The 14843-nt window shown below is 38.7% G+C and overlaps 1 protein-coding gene across 1 annotated transcript in view; it reads left to right on the forward strand.

Moving 5' to 3' along the window:
* The first annotated feature begins 209 nt into the window (after positions 1 to 209).
* Positions 210 to 14843, forward strand: part of SLC8A1 (solute carrier family 8 member A1) — a 305160-nt gene continuing 290526 nt past the window's right edge. The window contains exon 1 of the mRNA XM_070734658.1: positions 210 to 279. The gene's annotated coding sequence lies outside the window, so the exon portion shown is untranslated. The remainder of the gene's footprint in view (positions 280 to 14843) is intronic.

A 14843-nucleotide genomic window follows, 5' to 3' on the forward strand; every position in this document is an offset into this window, starting at 1 on the left:
CCTTTTCTCCTTTTTTTAAATCATTTACGTGTTGGATGAAGCTGAAAGCTGCCAGATAGCTTCTTTTCAACAGCTTAGAGTTACGGTTGGGAACAGATCCATGTATGGAAGCAAAAGCAGAAAAGCAGAGATAAGCCGCTATCCAGCTATGCAAACCATGTTTCAAGACACTTAAAGGACAAGCATGCAAACTCTTTTCTTTCTGGTAAATTTAGAGAAGTGAGCATATGAGACTTTTGTTCTATTGAACCTACGCAGAAGTACTGAGTCTTGACAGTGGTAAGTGATGGGGGGGGGGAGCTCGTTTATGTTGCTTTCGGTAAATATCTTGGTTTTAGTAAGACTGTACCCCTAGAAGCAGCATTTACACTTGAGGTTTTCAGATGCTTCATACGAGACAGAATTTGCCTGAGATGCTAAAGGATTAGCAGGAGCTGATAGCTGCCCAAGAGAGAAACACATTTCTGAATTGGCTATTTCTGATTCATTGAATTGGGAATAAGGCAAAAGCCTACTGTTGTGTTACCTTTTGTGCTACCTTTTTATATGTAAGCACAAATGCAAGAATATTGTAGAAGCGTATTTGCTTTCATTTTAAACATCTATCTAGTCGAAGGCTGCGTATGTTGAACAAGATTTGTAAGGTGCACTTTTCATTATCATCAGCAACCATGTGTCTTTTGGCAGACGAGGCCTTTTTGATGCATATCAGAGCATTATATCCTGTTTCAAAACACTGTCAGACTGCTCTCAGGAGCATTATAGTGTTTTGAAGATGTCAGGAGTGCCAATACCTCTGTAGGGATGTTTCTCCCTGATGTGCTATATTTTATATTCTGTGTAACAATATAATATTTTGTTAAAGTTTCTATGTCTTAATACCAAGAAAGAATATCATTCCTAGTATCAGATTATCATTATTTCACACAAAAAAACCTGGTTTTTTTTTAAAAAAAACTTGATGTGTATTAAGGATCTTATGTATGAGAGAGGGGGGGGAAATGGGGGGGTAGAGAAACAGAAAAAATGGGGAGAGAGAGAGAATGAGAAAGAAGAATAAGTCATCTTTTAATTTTCAGAAATGTTAAGTTAGGCAGTTCTGGCTCTTCATGCTTTTAGATGTGGGCGCATGAAACACTGATGGAAATTAGAAAAGCTGTTCTTATTTAATTATTAGTTCTAAGGTACTAGGAGGCAGTCAGAGCGGTGATAAACGGGAAGTTTCCTCTTTATTATTTCTACAAAAATTAGATATTGGCCCTGATTTTCTCCCCAAGGTTCTGTTTCCATTTTTAAATTCTTGGTTGGGCAAATTTTAGGGCATTGAATTCAGGTTTAATCATTGCGTGAGTCCCTGTATTTATAACAATTAGTCTTACATTAATCATCGCTGATTTCAACAGAGATTATCAAATTATGCCTGTCTAGCTCCAATAACTCAAATATTTACATTTTCTATGTCATAAAATTCTTATTTTGCTCTGCCAATATTTAAAGTATAATTATTCAAAGGAAAATATATTTTTACAAAGCTTATGATCTTCCTTCTTAATGAGATGCACATATTTCTGGATCTTTCTTCTTAATAAGGAGCACATATTTCTTGAGAAATGCTATTGTGTACATTGGCTGGATTTATTGAACAAAATGTAGGATTACAAACTACATAAGCCATAAATCATGGTTTACAAAATTTAATAGTTAATTTCAGATAATATGGTAAATCAACACTAATAAATCTCATTGCGGTTTTATGTCTATGAAATGCATAGACGAGAAGAAAATTGAAAATTAATGTAAGATATTACAACATAAATGAATTTGGACCACATTTCTTCAGCATAGTCTATTTACTTCATTCACTTCCAGGAAAGTCTCTTAAAAATTACGATTTCATGTATAATGATTATGCTGCATACTTTTTTTTGTTTCCTGTAGTCACTGTGTTTTGGTTTTGCCTTTTAAAAAAACCAATAATTTCTTTTTTTTAAGTACAATTTCAGAACGGAGAAATTAATATTTAGAATGTCTACATCCTAAACTTGCTAGGTAGCTGTAGCTCCTTGAATGCATTTTGTCCATCAATTTACTAGTTTCCCTGGGAGATAGGTCATTTCTAATCTGAAGATCTGGATTAACTAAGATTTAAATGCATAAGATTATGACTTCTCTAAATTAAAGATCAAAAATTTGCATTAGTTGATACACAAACTCCACTCATGGTGTACAGCCTCGAAACCAAGATTCACATTAGCCTCCAAAGGCTTTCCAGAAACCCTGAAAATTTTGTCGTATTATTTGTTTGCTTGTTTGTTTGTTTGTTTGTTTGTTTGTTTGTTTAATATTGCTGCCTATTCACCCATGGCAACTCAAAACTGCTTACAGAATATAAAACCACATTTAAAACAATAAAACTAGTAAAAAGAATCCAATAAATGTATATAATAAATTCACCCCTCACCTACCACCCCGGCAACAGCAGATCACATGAGCCATTTAATGGGGTCCATCCCGCACTTGGTTCCACAGGCCTGCTGGCAGAATTAGTGGGGCTGTTCTAATCTCTGTTCCAGAGAGAGGGAGCCACCATGGAGAAGGCCCTTCTTCTGGGTCCCACTAGGTGTATCTCCCTCAGATATAGGACCCGCAACATTCCCCGCCTCTCCGCTCTGATGGATTGGGTAGATGTGACCGGCAAAACACAGTCCCTCAGATAAGGTGGTCCTAAGCCATAGAGTTGCCCTATTTGACAAATGGAAAACGTTCTCTAATTTATGGAATTTCTCAATATTGTCCCTGGTGGTGGAGATTTCCAGCATTTTATTTAGAGGTCAAATGTTCTGCCCACAATTTAGACATCTGTGTGTCCTAGAGAGAATTATGTCATATTCTGGATGTGTCTCATTGCGTGCTTGTGTTAATGCTGTGCTAATGCTGTACTTACACATATGAGGAAGCAGTGTAATCCTGAGAGAAAATTACCTTGCCTCTTGATTCAGTACATTGGAATCAGTTCGTGGAACAAAGTAACTTTAATTTTAAAATATATATTATTTGCATATTTTAAAATGTATTTTCCTATAATTACTTAGAAGGACTTTGCATGATATATTTTTTCTTAATGTTTAACATATTCAGATTAGAGTCAAGAAGTATTTCTGAGGCTCTGGTAGATAAATTTAAAATATTTCTTCTAAATGACCTCATAAAATAATCTTGAAAGAATCTAGTACATTTAGATACAAAGAAATTCACAAACATAAACTTAAGCCAAAACAATTCCATTATTTTGAATTGATATTATTAATTTCATTAATAAAAAAATTTGGATATAGAGTGAACATGTCCTAAGAATAACTATTGAGCCTTATAGGAATTGTCTTGTTTTTCAATTACGGTATCCATATTAGCAGCTTATACTGTTCTGCAGCTATCGGGATAATATTTTAGAATGCAAGGGGACTATGAATTGGCTCAACAATGATTAGATAATATATTATAAAAAGTAATATGGACAGCCTCTCTTTTTATTCTTTTCTGAAAGACCCCTATATTCCCTTTATAGTCTGTGCACTTATAGGCCCTACTCTGTCACCATTCAGTTTTGGGGGGTTTTACAACACCCCTGGGATTCCTCAGCCAGAGTAGTCATTAGATGTGGTAGTTGAACATTTTGAAAACTTTGGCTCCAACACAATGGAAAGCAACAGCGAGAAGAACATCTCGCTTGTTTTAGGTGGCACTTGCAAGCTCTCAGTGGAATTTATTTGCTGTTTCCCCTAATTAGAACTAATCTACCCAGTTATCTCAAAGGTGCTTTTTCAAAAGGCAACTGGGTTATTTTTTCCTTGAGGAAAAATCTTTTTGCCTTTTGAAAAAGCACCCTTGAGACAATTATGACCTGGATGGCTGAGGATCTCCACAGAGGTTCACCTATCTCAGTTTATCGAAATGTGTCTCTGCCATTCCAAATTTATAGCAGAAAAAATTAGGAAAGTTTGCATATCTATTTCTATTTCTATTTCTATTTCTATTTCTATTTCTATTTCTATTTCTATTTCTATTTCTATTTCTATTTCTATTTCTATTTCTATTTCTATTTCTATTTCTATTTCTATTTCTATTTCTATTTCTATTTCTATTTCTATTTCTATTTCTATTTCTATTTCTATTTCTATTTCTATTTCTATTTCTATTTCTATTTCTATTTCTATTTCTATTTCTATTTCTATTTCTATTTCTATTTCTATTTCTATTTCTATTTCTATTTCTATTTCTATTTCTATTTCTATTTCTATTTCTGTCTGTCTGTCTATCCATCCATCCATCCATATCCATCTCTATCTATCTACCTACCTACCTACCTACCTATCCATCTATCTATAACAAAATGGCTGTCTTTACAGTACCCTGCGCAAAAAGGCAAAATGTTGACAAGAGGACTTATGGAAATTTTGCAACTTTTATTAAATTTAAAATGTAGCACTTTTTGAAAGATTAAGTAAGGAAAAACATGCAGAAACTCAGTCATGCCTGAATTCTACTAATGAGTAAAAAAAATTATACAGAAGATGATTTATTTATGAGGCCAATAGATTAAACTCTAATGAAAATGTCCAAAAGGTGGCAATATTTCTAAACATTGCAAACAATGAAATTGTCTCATTAACAACTTTGTTAGATTTTTTTAAAAAATGATTATGTGCCCTCAAAGTCTTTGGCAAGTCTTAGCAGCCACATAAACTTTTTTCATGATGATCCAGCCTTAACATGGTCTTTCATCAATTTCAATGGTGCATTCATGGTCACTGTACCTGGTCTAGCCACCTTGCTGGCGGTCATCCTTTTCTTTTTCCTTCCACCTTTCTCAGCATTAGAACCTTTTTTAAGAAGCTAGATCTTTTTTGAAATAGGGTGCTGTGGCCTAGAGGTGGAGCTCTTGCCTGACAATCAGGAGGTTGTGAGTTCGATCCTAGGTAGAGGCAGATATAAGACTCTCCTGCTTGGGCAGCAGGTTGTGGACTAGATGACCTGCAAGGTCTCTTCCAATACTGTTAATCTGATCTGAATAATTTGAGCATGATTACGTTTGTCTCAAGAGAGAATACTGGATTTCGTTGATGATCCTTCCCACCCCACACCCCCACTTTGCTTACTTGGCTCTTCATGGTATTATCAGAAGACTTTTCCAGCTTCAAAGTTCAAAAGCACCAATACTCTTCCTATCTTGCCTCTCCAAAGTCCAACTTTCACTTCCATTGCTTGCACTGTTCTGGTCTCTGTAGGTATAATCACATCCCAACACCTGAATATCTTTTTCAAGGCCTTCATGGTTGTTCTACCAAGGGCTGCCTTGAAATATATTTGTCAACTGATCGTTCTTTTATGTTGATGATTAATCCTAAAAGGCAGCAGTTATCACCCACTTCGTTATCTTCATTGTAAATTCTAAGCTGATCTGTTTGACCTGTTGTTATTAGTTTAGTAATCCTTATATTTAATTGTACTCCTGTTTTTTTTTATTGTGCTACTTGACTTTTATTACTTGGTCCTTTGTACTTTCAGCTATCAGGGCAGTATCCTCAGACTACTGTATGTTCATTTTCTTCCAATCCTGCTCCCTTAACATACATTCATGGGGGAGTTAAGTTATTCTTTCCCCTAGGCCATTACAAGTTATGCATGGTATGTTTGTGTGTATGTTTGGGGTTTTTTATAATAAGGGTTTTTAGTTGTTTTATCAAATTGGATTGTTATATGTTGTTTTACCATTGTTGTTAGCCACCCCAAGTCTGCGGAGAGGGGCGGCATACAAATCCAATAAATAAATTAAATAAATAAATAAATAAATTCATCAAATGTGCTGGATAAATAAGGGAAAACATACATTTTGCCTCCCTTCTTTGCCAACATGGAACCACTCTATTTCACCATGTTCTCTCTGTATTGTGACTGCTGACCTATATAGAAGTTTATCATGGAGATGATGAGTTAATCCAGGATTCCCATTTTTCTGACCTCTTTTCTTAGTTTAATGTGATCAACACATTTAAAGATCTTTCCATAATAAATGAAGCACAAAAATGTGAAACCTTTTAATTATTTTATTATATAATTGGTATGTTTGTCAAAGAAAATAGAGCATTCTGAAAGGTTTATAATATCCTTGCAGGATTTCAAAAACTGGATGAAACACTATTGTATTTAACAGTCACTCTTTCACGTAATGTTAGGTTAAATATTTCTTCATTTTCCACACTTCCATTTCCCCACCCTTAGATATCTTGGAAGAATATTCTAGCTTTCAGGAAAAGGAGACTTTATAAAATGATTGTCTTTTCTTTTTTTCTTTTTTTTCGGATAATTTTTTAAATAATTTTTCTCCATACATGATTGTCTTATCATAAATATACAGTATGCATTTTCTGGAACCTGCCTTCCTACAAGCGCTCTATTGAAATTTTAAATGAGTCTGTAGATTCCAGATCTTTTTAGATTACAGTAATCTTCTTTCCATAGTTAACCATGCCTGTAACAGAACATTTCAGGTTCCACAGTAGTCCTTAAGTATAGACTGTGGCTCAGTTGTTTAAGTGTGCTTGTCCTGTTCCAAAATATATATACATTTCCTGTTTTTTAGTAATAGGAAAAGTGGATTTATTATATATCTCTAAGTACTTAGGATATTTAATTTTGTATTTCTGGGTATTACACACCTGACGTAGTTTACCATTTATCTTGAATGTGCTCAAAAGCCCTGCTCAATTTCTTCCAACAACTCTGATAAGGCTTAGCAACAGCTGCCATTGTTTATTAAAAGTCTTTGCATATCTTACGGTGTAACCATTAGCCACACACTCTTATGACATTGGATTGTTACTTCCCACTCCTAAAAGAAGACAAACCAACCAAAAAAAGACTAAGCAACCTCATGAGATGCTGACAAATAACATACAAAATTTTAAACACGTGCCAGATGCTTTCAAAATTTACAGCACTATTCAAAGGAACCAGTGCAAGCTCATGACAAACCTTAAATCAAGGTGAGAATGCAAGATGAATGTGACAATGAGTTCCTGATTCATCTATGATGTGGCTATATACCAGAATCCAGCATTAGCTCTTTGTGATGTATTGAGTCAATTGTATTTCTTTCTGGGATCATGCCAACATGATGCAACCTGCATTTTGGTCTCCCTTTTAAAAATGTATGTTTTGGGCCAAGGGCAACCTGCCATAGATCACAAGAGGACCCTGCGCTTTATGAATTTGCTATGCTGCGGGCGCATTAAAGTTAATTATCAGGCAGAAGCTTTATGCGATTTTAAAATGTATTCTTAGCTGTGGGAATTTGGAAAGGGCAGTTGCATGAGGGATATCTGCATGTAGCCATAACAAATTCCTTCTAGATGGTCAAGGTTATCCTTTGTCTTTGCACTTCTGAACCTGCATGGAAGGAGATGGGAAGTTGGCAGGTGAAGATTGATCAACATTTATTTATTTATTTATTTATTTATTTATTTATTCATTCATTCATTCATTCATTCATTCATTCATTCATTCATTCATTTATTAGATTTGTATGCCGCCCCTCTCCGAAAACTCGGGGCGGCTAACAACAATAAAAAAGGCAATGTGAACAAATCTAATATTAAAAATAATCTTAAAAACCCCAATTTAAAGAACCAATCATACATACAAGCATACCATGTATAAATTCTATAAGCCTAGGGAGAAGGGAAAATTTCAATTCCCCCATGCCTGACGACAGAGGTGGGTTTTAAGGAGCTTGCAAAAGGCAAGGAAGGTGGGGGCAACTCTGATATCTGGGGGGAGCTGGTTCCAGAGGGTCGGGGCCGCCACAGAGAAGGCTCTTCTCCTGGGTCCCACCAAATGACATTGTTTAGTCGACGGGACCCGGGGAAGGCCAACTCTGTGGGACCTAATTGGTCGCTGGGATTCGTGCGGCAGAAGGCGGTCCCGGAAATAACCTGGCCCGGTGCCATGAAGGGCTTTATAAGTCATAACCAACACTTTGAATTGTGATTCTGGTCGGACATGATGGACTTGGGTGTGTGGGGACAAGGGTTTGAACTTTAAACTGGGTGGAGAAACCCCTGGGACTTCAGATTCAGGTTTCTCCCAGATGTGCCAACATGGCTCTGCATATAAATTGAAAATTTGAGGAATACTTTGCCTTGGACTCTGATTTGATTTTTGATACAATTTGGAACCCTGACAATAATTTTTTTCCAGCTGACAGGTAGGTCTGACAAGAACTCACTGCTCTTTCAGAACTGTTATACTTTTCTCCCCTTAATTACATCAATTACATTATAAATTCAGAAAAGAAAGTGTAAAGTGTTTCCTTCTTTTAAAGAATGTACAACTTTGGAAGGATCTTATAATATGTTTAAGAATTATATTTTCCCATTCCTAAATAATATATGATAGTATTTGGAGGAGGAAATTCTGTTTGTTTGACGGCTTGTTAACATTATTTCATTTTCTTCTACTGTTATTTTTGCAACAGGAAGAACAGAAACTAAAGGTTAATATTAAAAGAGTTCAAAACTATTATAAATGAGTCATCTTCAGCAGAAATAAAAACATTTACAATATCCATATTAGATATTTATATCCAAAATCTCTGTACTCGTATAAATAAGAACAATCTATTGGGAAAAAGCATTATTATTCATCCTTTTATCTATTTGTTTGTTATGCCAACAACTGTGTAAGACTGAGAGAATGACTGCCCCAAAGTCATCTAGTTAATTTAATAATGAGGAATATATTTCAATATCTCTAAATCCAAACCTACAGCCATTATCTCATAGTTGCTTTCCATAATCTTTGTTATCAATTAATTATGACTTGTTGAAATAAGAATATGCAAACAATTCTAATGAGAATGAGATCCATCAAATTCAGAATCCATATAGTATTTGTCCAACCCCAGCCTGGGGTTTGCCATACTTGAGGGAGGGGTAGCCAGACAGCCGAGCTGCAGAATATTGTCTTCCCAAACTATGTTGAGACCTTCAAGAAAAAGTGCCAGTTGTTTAAAAGATCAATATTATGTGAATGAAATTATTTTACATTAAATAGAAGTGCACCATTAAGATATACACCATTCTTCAAATGTTATTTTAAAAAATTCTGATGTTTGATAAGATTGTCCATAGAAACCAGAAATTGTTCTATAGTGTTTCCTACTTCCTCACCCTCTGCTGCCTCCTACATTTGACAAGTTGTCCACCTGTTTTCTTTATTTATTTGTCAAACATGTATAGGATAGTAATAATTTGTATAAGCACAAAATAAGTAAAAAGTAAGGATAAAAGAGGACAATAGGATAGTAGGATAGGGATAGTGGGCATGGTGGTGTGCTTATGCATGCCCCTTACAAACCTCTTAGAAACAGGGAGAGGTTGACTGTACCCTTTCTAAAGTTAAATATTTGGGGGTTTGGGGAAGATATTTTAATTATTTTAAATATTAGATTTGTTATATGTTGTTTCATTATTGTTGTTAGCCGTCCCGAGTCTACGGAGAGGGGCGCCATACAAATCTAATAAATAAATAAATAAATAAATAAATAAATAAATAAATAAATAAATAAATAAATAAATAAATAAATAAATAAATAAATAAATAAATAAATAAATAAAGAAAGAAAGAAAGAAAGAAACAAACAAACAAACAAACAAACAAACAAACAAACAAACAAACAAACAAACCACAGAGTCAGGTAGTGCATTCCAGGCAGTGAAGGGTTACCAAAAATTTTACTGCCACACTGTGGGCGTGGCTTATCCAGGATGCCCTGCATTTTCTTTCAATATCTTTCAATGCAAATTGAGTGCTCTGGGGTGGAGCTCCATTTTTGCTACCCCACTGTGTTCCCCCCAGTCCAGGCAGTAGCTCATCCCTGATTCCAGGCATTGATCACTCCATTGCTGAAGTCGTATTTTCTGTAGTCGAATTTGGAGCAGTTTACATTTAGTTTGCATCTATTACATGTTCGTGTATTGCTGTGGTTGAAGGTAAAGTAGTCATTAACAGGAAGGACATTTTAGTATATGATTCTATGAACTACATTTAGATCAGATCACAGGCAAATCCCAGTAATTCAAGTCTGATGGAATAAGGTATTTTGTTGCAAGAGGAGGAGTGAAGGACCCTTCTTGTGAAATATTTCTGGACTCTCTCGATCATATTAATTAAGTTTAAGTTTAAGTTTAATCAGATTTGTATGCCGCCCCTCTCCGCAGACTCGGGGCGGCTCACAGCAATAACAATACAATGTAAAACAAATCTAATATTTAAGTTAATTTAAAAAACACCACAAATTAAAACCAATCATACATACTAGAATGCATAAATTTTATAAGCCTAGGGGGAGGGAACATGTCAATTCCCCCATGCCTGACGACAGAGGTGGGTTTTAAGGAGCTTACGAAAGGCTAGGAGGGTGGGGGCAACTCTGATATCTGGGGGGAGTTGGTTCCAAAGGGTCGGGGCCGCCACAGAGAAGGCTCTTCCCCTGGGTCCCGCCAAACAACATTGTTTAGTTGATGGGACCCGGAGAAGGCCAACTCTGTGGGACCTAAATGGTCGCTGGGATTCGTGCGGCAGAAGGCGGTCCCGGAGATATTCTGGTCCAGTGCCATGAAGGGCTTTATAGGTCATAACCAACACTTTGAATTGTGACCGGAAACTGATCGGCAACCAATGCAGACTGCGGAGTGTTGGTGTGACATGGGCATACCTGGGGAAGCCCATGATAGTTCTCGCAGCTGCATTCTGCACGATCTGAAGTTTCCGAACACTTTTCAAAGGTAGTCCCATGTAGAGAGCATTACAGTAGTTGAGCCTCGAGGTGATGAGGGCATGAGTGACTGTGAGCAGTGACTCCCGGTCCAAATAGGGCCACAACTGGTGCACCAGGCGAACCTGGGCAAACGCCCCCCTCGCCACAGCTGAAAGATGTTTCTCTAATGTGAGCTGTGGATCGAGGAGGACGCCCAAGTTGCGAACCCTCTCTGAGGGGGTTAGTGACTCCCCCCCCCAGGGTGATGGACGGACAGATGGAATTGTCCTTGGGAGGCAAAACCCACAGCCACTCCGTCTTATCCGGGTTGAGCTTGAGTCTGTTGACACCCATCCAGACCCCAACAGCCTCCAGGCACCGGCACATCACTTCCACTGCTTCGCTGAGTGGACAAGGGGTGGAGATGTAAAGCTGGGTATCATCTGCATACTGATGATACCTCACCCCATGCCCTTGGATGATCTCACCCAGCGGTTTCATGTAGATATTAAATAGTAGAGGGGAGAGGACCGACCCCTGAGGCACCCCACAAGGGAGTAACCTAGAGGTCGACCTCTGACCCCCCACTAACACCGACTGTGACCGACCAGAGAGGTAGGAAGAGAACCACTGAAGGACAGTGCCTCCCACTCCCAACCCCTCCAGCCGGCGCAGAAGGGTACCATGGTCGATGGTATCGAAAGCCGCTGAGAGGTCAAGAAGCACCAGGACAGAGGATAAACCCCTGTCCCAGGCCCGCCAGAGATCATCCATCAGCGCGACCAAAGCAGTTTCCGTGCTGTAGCCTGCCTGAATCCTGACTGCTGAGGACCTAGATAATCGGCTTCTTCCAAGGACCGCTGGAGCTCCACCACCTTCTCAACAACCTTCCCCATAAAGGGAAGGTTGGAGACTGGTCGATAGTTATTGAGAATGGCTGGGTCCAGGGAAGGCTTCTTGAGGAGGGGGCGCACAAGTGCCTCCTTGTAGGAATCCGGGAAGGACCCCCTCCCCAAAGAAGCGTTGACAATCTCCTGGACCCAGCTCCGTGTCACCTCCCTGCTGGCCGAAACCAGCCAGGAGGGACACGGATCCAGTAAACAGGTGGCGGAACTCACAGCTCCAATGGCCTTGTCCACTTCATCAGGTGTCACCAGATCAAACTCTTCCCAGACAGGTGGACAAGTACGTGCCCCAGTCACCTCAACTGACTCGTTGTCAGTCGACTCTGTATTCCAATTAGAGTCGAGGTCCGCTCGGATCCGAGCGATTTTATCAGCGAAAAACGTGTTAAAATCCTCGGCACTACTCTGCAAGGGCTCCCCAACTCCCCCCTGATTAAGAAGGGAGCGGGTCACCCTAAAGAGAGCGGCCGGGCGGGATTCCGCTGATGCAATCAAGGCGGAATGATACGCGCATCTTGCCGCCTTGAGCGCCACTTTGTAAGTTTTAACATGTGCTCTTACAAGTGTTCGATCGGATTCGGACTTACTCTTCCTCCATCACTTCTCTAGATGTCTCTTCTGGCGTTTCAACTCCCGGAGCTCCTCGTTGAACCATGGAGCTCTACGGGGTCTAGTGCCGCGGAGAGGTCGCAACGGCGCAATTCGGTCAAGAGCCTCCGCTGCAGCCTTGTTCCAGGCCTCAGCCAGAGACTCTGCCGAACTGTGTATGAGTGTATCTGGAATAACCCCAAGCGCCTTCTGAAAACCCTCTGGATCCATCAGGTGTCTGGGGCGGAACAGCTTAATTGGTTCGGCCTCCCTGCGGAGAAGGATTGGAGCCAGGAAGTCTGATATGTCTGATATGTGATGTGGGTTCCATATTAGTGAGCTGTATTCCAGAATTGGTCTAACAAATGTTTTGTAAGCTCTGGTTAGCAGTGTAATATTGCTAGAGAAGAAGCTACATAAGATTAGATTAACAACACTTAGTGCCTTTTTGGCAATGTTGTTACAGTGGGTTCTAGCACTTAGGTTAATAATAATAATAATAATAATTATTATTATTATTATTATTATTATTATTATTATTATTATTATTATTTATTAGATTTGTATGGACTCGGAGCATCTCACAACAAACAATACAGTATACAAATCCAATATTAAAAACAATATTTAAAACCCTTATTAAAAACAATCATGCAATCCAAACAAATCATACATAAAGCGGAACAGCCGAGGGGTATATCAATTTCCCCGTGCCTGCCGAGATAGGTGGGTTTTTAGGAGTTTACGAAAAGCAAGGAGGGTGGGGGCAGTCCTAATCTCCTGGGGGAGTTGATTCCAGAGGGTCGGGGCTACCACAGAGAAGGCTCTTCCCCTAGGTCCCGCCAGACAACATTGTTTCGTTGACGGGACCTGGAGAAGGCCAACTCTGTGGGACCTAATCGGTCGCTGGGATTCCTGCGGCAGAAGGCGGTCCCGGAGGCATTCTGGTCTGATGCCATATAGGGCTTTATAGGTCATAACCAATACTTTGAATTGTGACCGGAAACTGATCGGCAGCCAGTGCAGCCTGCGGAGTGTTGATGAGACATGAGGTTGTTGGATATGAGTACATATTTAAAGGATATACTTGGCTTTCCAGAATAAATGCATTCTATATAGCCAGAGGTGGGCTACGAGCCAGAACGCTAAATTGTGCTCGCCGCTGCAGCTCGTAAGTGCTTGCAGGGCCAGCACGATTTTGCTTCTCCACCTGTGGAGGTAGCAAAATCGCGCAGGGATCCACAGGTGCGCCTGTGTTTCGGCAATATTTTTTTGCTTCTATGCATGCCGAAACACAGGCTCACCTGCAGCTCCATGTGTGATTTTGCTACCTCTACGGGTGAAGAAGCAAAATCGTGCTGGCCCTGCAAGCGCACATGAGCCATGGCGGTGAATGCAATTTAGCAATCGGTCTCGTAGCCCACCGAGCATTGTCTCTGATGTTCTGCTTTCTGTCTTTCATTCTGCTGGGTAATATTTTTAGACAGGTCCATGGTAGAACAAAATCTTCATTTTGTTAGCTTTCGCAAATTATTCAAGACCCACCTATATCGCCAGGCATGGGGGAACTGAGACACCTCTCCCAGGCTTTCTTATATTTTATGTTTGGTATGTATGTGTTGTTTGGTTTTAATTGTTGGGGTTTTATATATCTTTTCTTATATATCTAATATTAGATTTGTTTACTGTTATATTGTTTTTATTATTGTTGTGAGCCGCCCCGAGTCATCGGAGAGGGGCGGCATACAAATCTAATAAATTGAAATTAAAATTGAAATTTCCTAAGATACAGCAACAGCTTTTAAAGTAAGGTTAGTTACCTGTTTCTTAATATATTGAAATGGATAGAAATCTTTGATATGTATTTGTATATCTTTGAGCAAGTACATGTATGTGCATGTACAGAAACCATGAGAAGCAAATGATTTTTTTTCCAGTGCTTTGGAGTAAAATTGTGCTATTGCTACTAATCAGTCATGATTACACTTAAATATTACTTTCAAGCTAAAAGAAACAATGTGTTCTGAATAACAGGTGCTAGTACAGCTATGTTTGCAAACTTCTTTAGGTCATGATGGTTTTCAGAAGCAACCATGAGCCACTGTAGATATAAAGTTATAAATGCTTAATAGTTTTCAGTTTGATTCCCAGAGGGCTAAAAGTTGTTATAGGTTTATGCAAACCTTTACATTTTACAAAAATGGTCACTCCTTTTTACATCCTTCCTTCTCTAAAATATAGAATGAACTTATTATGACCTTCACATCCAAAGCACACCCCAATCAGTTTAATTCCCAGCTAGAAAGAGCAGTGAGTTCTTGTCAGAAAAGAGGGAGGATATTTTTGAAAGAAAGAAGTTGGTATATGTCTCTGCTTAACTGTACCTACATATGCAATCTGGAAGATCAGGATTCAAACTTGGGTTCTCTTGAGAAACACTGTATTTCATCCCTGAAATTTCCTCAGTCTTTAAAGAAAGAAAATGAGTCACATCCTCAACAGGTATGGAAATCCATCCCCAAACAAAGCAAGAC

Source organism: Erythrolamprus reginae, chromosome 1 (genome assembly GCF_031021105.1).
Source record: "Erythrolamprus reginae isolate rEryReg1 chromosome 1, rEryReg1.hap1, whole genome shotgun sequence".
NCBI lineage: Eukaryota > Metazoa > Chordata > Lepidosauria > Squamata > Dipsadidae > Erythrolamprus > Erythrolamprus reginae.